The sequence below is a fragment of the Boleophthalmus pectinirostris genome, unplaced genomic scaffold (genome assembly GCF_026225935.1).
Source record: "Boleophthalmus pectinirostris isolate CB_2022bp ecotype Guang Dong unplaced genomic scaffold, ASM2622593v1 HiC_scaffold_1, whole genome shotgun sequence".
Taxonomy (NCBI): Eukaryota; Metazoa; Chordata; class Actinopteri; order Gobiiformes; family Gobiidae; genus Boleophthalmus; species Boleophthalmus pectinirostris.
In genome coordinates, this window is record NW_026570970.1 from 1,483,918 (window position 1) to 1,487,633 (window position 3,716).

Sequence of the window (3,716 nt, forward strand, 5' to 3'; positions counted from 1 at the left end):
TGACACAAAGTTCTTCTGTGGGAACCTCAGAAACATCGACTCACACGAGGAGCGAGAACCTTCACACTCTCCTCCTGGGATCACGGACAACGACGTCTCCACCAACTCTGGCTTCAGCTCATTTTCTACTGACAAACTGTGGTCTTCAAATGTTCATATTAAACAGGACTAAACCAGGACTAAACCAGGACTAAACCAGGACTAAACCAGGACTAAACCAGGACTAAACCAGGACTAAACCAGGACTAAACCAGGACTGAACCAGGACTAAACCAGGACTAAACCAGGACTAAACCAGGACTAAACCAGGACTGAACCAGGACTAAAACCAGGACTAAACCAGGACTAAACCAGGACTAAACCAGGACTAAACCAGGTCTAAACCAGGTCTACACCAAAACAGGACTAATCTTGGACTTGAGAGCGAGAGAGAACCCCAAGCTGGTCCTTTCGCAGCTCCGGGCCCATCCCGACTCTCATTCCTTGGTTCAGACCTTTTGTCCTTTCAGTCCTTTTAGTCCTGTTTAGTCCGGTTTAGTCCTGGTTTTAGTTCTAGTTTAGTCCTGGTTTAGTCCTGGTTTAGTTCTAGTTTAGTCCTGGTTTAGTTCTGGTTTAGTCCTGGTTTAGTCCTGGTTTAGTCCTGGTTTAGTCCTGGTTTTAGTCCTGGTTTAGTCCTGGTTTAGTTCTGGTTTAGTTCCTGGTTTAGTCCTGGTTTTAGTCCTGGTTTAGTCCTGGTTTAGTTCTGGTTTAGTCCTGGTTTAGTCCTGGTTTAGTTCCAGTTTAGTCCTGGTTTAGTCCTGGTTTAGTTCTGGTTTAGTTCTGGTTTAGACCTGGTTTAGTCCTGGTTTAGTTCTGGTTTAGTCCTGTTTTAGTCCTGTTTTAGTCCTGGTTTAGTCCTGGTTTAGTCTGGTTTAGTCCTGGTTTAGTCCTGGTTTAGTTAGTCCTGGTTTAGTCTGGTTTAGTCCTGGTTTAGTTCCTGGTTTAGTCCTGGTTTAGTTCTGGTTTAGTCCTGGTTTAGTTCTGGTTTAGTTCTGGTTTAGACCTGGTTTAGTCCTGGTTTTAGTTCCTGGTTTAGTCCTGGTTTAGTTCCTGGTTTAAGTCCTGGTTTAGTCCTGGTTTAGTCCTGGTTTTAGTTCTGGTTTTAGTCTGGTTTAGTCCTGGTTTAGTTCTGGTTTAGTTCTGGTTTAGACCTGGTTTAGTCCTGGTTTAGTTCTGGTTTAGTCCTGTTTTAGTCCCTGGTTTTAGTCCTGGTTTAGTCCTGGTTTAGTTCTGGTTTAGTTCTGGTTTAGACCTGGTTTAGTCCTGGTTTTAGTTCTGGTTTAGTCCTGGTTTAGTCCTGGTTTAGTCCTGGTTTAGTTCTGGTTTAGACCTGGTTTAGTCCTGGTTTAGTTCTGGTTTAGTCCTGGTTTAGTTGGTTTAGTCCTGGTTTAGTTCTGGTTTAGTCCTGGTTTAGTCCTGGTTTAGTCCTGGTTTAGTTCTGGTTTAGACCTGGTTTAGTTTGGTTTAGTTCTGGTTTAGACCTGGTTTAGTCCTGGTTTAGTCCTGGTTTAGTCCTGGTTTAGTCCTGGTTTAGTCCTGGTTTAGTCCTGGTTTAGTCCTGGTTTAGTCCTGGTTTAGGTTTAGACCTGGTTTAGTTCTGGTTTAGTTCTGGTTTAGACCTGGTTTAGTCCTGGTTTAGTTCTGGTTTAGTCCTGGTTTAGTTTGGTTTAGTCCTGGTTTTAGTCCTGGTTTAGTCTGGTTTAGTCTGGTTTAGTCCTGGTTTAGTCTGGTTTAGTCTGTGTCTGGTTTATTCTGTGTAATCCATTTATTTCAACAAAGTAACTGTAATCCAATTCCCACTCACTGAAACAGTAACTGTAACTGAATACAGTTACTCATCATTTGTAATCTGATTACATAACTCCGGTACATGTAATCTGTTACTCCAAAAACACCTCGTGACATCACAAAGTGGGACAGAGTGTTTTCAGTTTGAGAACTCGTGTCGTCTCTGACCTTTCAGAAGTTGCTCCTCAGGTTCCTCCTTCCTCCTTCCTCGTTCCTCGTTCCTTTTCCTCCGAGCAGTGAGGAGTTTTAACAGTAACCGGCATGCTAACGCGCACTTCCTGACTCGTTTAATCAGTGTCAAGTTTTAAATGTAATCAAAAGACGAACCTTCAGACGAACCTCAGGAGTGTGTTCAGTGTCTCTGTTCCTCTGTTCCTTCTTCTCTTCTTTCTTCTTCTTCTTCCATCTCCTCTTCTTCTCTCTCCTGTCCTTCTTCTTCTCCATTCCTTCTTCATTTCTTTTCTTCTCCTTGCTTCTTTCCTTCTTGTTCTTCTTCCTTCTTCTTCTCTTCTTTCTCCTTATTCTTCTCTTGTCCTCCTTGTTCTTATTCTCCTCTTCTTCTTTCTCCTTCTCTCTGTCCTTCTTTTCCTTCTTCTTCTTCTTCTTCTCTTCTTCTCCTGTCTTCATTTTCTTATCTCCTTGTTTATCTCTTGTCTCATCACAAAGGAGCTCATGTATCCCTGGATCTCCTTGCTGCTGGAGGTGGAGAGCTGGAGGAGGTGGACTGGAGGTGGAGCTGGAGGAGCTGGAGGTCAAGCTGGAGGACGTGGAGCTGGAGGTGGAGATGGTGAAGGTGAAGGACGTGGAGATGGAGATGGAGGTGGAGATGGAGGAGGTGGAGCTGGAGGAGGTGGAGCTGGAGGAGGTGGAGATGGAGGTGGAGCTGGAGGAGGTGGAGCTGGAGGAGGTGGAGAAGGAGCTGGAGGTGGAGATGGAGGAGATGGAGGTGGAGCTGGAGGAGGTGGAGATGGAGCTGGAGGAGGTGGAGCTGGAGGAGGTGGAGATGGAGCTGGAGGAGGTGGAGCTGGAGGAGGTGGAGATGGAGATGGAGGTGGAGATAGAGCTGGAGGAGATGGAGCTGGAGGAGGTGGAGATGGAGGTGGAGCTGGAGGAGGTGGAGAAGGAGCTGGAGGAGGTGGAGCTGGAGGAGGTGGAGATGGAGGAGATGGAGGTGGAGGTGGAGATGGAGCTGGAGGAGATGGAGCTGGAGGAGGTGGAGATGGAGGTGGAGCTGGAGGAGGTGGAGCTGGAGAAGGTGGAGGTGGAGATGGAGATGGAGATGGAGATGGAGGTGGAGCTGGAGGAGGTGGAGATGGAGCTGGAGGAGGTGGAGATGGAGGTGGAGGTGGAGCTGGAGGAGGTGGAGATGGAGCTGGAGGAGGTGGAGATGGAGGTGGAGGTGGAGCTGGAGGAGGTGGAGATGGAGCTGGAGGAGGTGGAGATGGAGCTGGAGGAGGTGGAGGTGGAGGTGGAGATGGAGGTGGAGGTGGAGCTGGAGGAGGTGGAGATGGAGCTGGAGGAGCTGGAGGTGGAGATGGAGCTGGAGGAGCTAGAGGTGGAGATGGAGCTGGAGGAGGTGGAGATGGAGCTGGAGGAGGTGGAGATGGAGGTGGAGCTGGAGGAGGTGGAGAAGGAGCTGGAGGAGGTGGAGCTGGAGGAGATGGAGGTGGAGATGGAGCTGGAGGAGGTGGAGATGGAGGTGGAGCTGGAGGAGGTGGAGATGGAGCTGGAGGAGGTGGAGATGGAGCTGGAGGAGGTGGAGATGGAGGTGGAGCTGGAGGAGGTGGAGCTGGAGGAGGTGGAGCTGGAGGAGGTGGAGGTGGAGGAGGTGGAGCTGGAGGAGGTGGAGCTGGAGGAGGTGGAGATGGAGGTGGAGCTGGAGGAGGTGG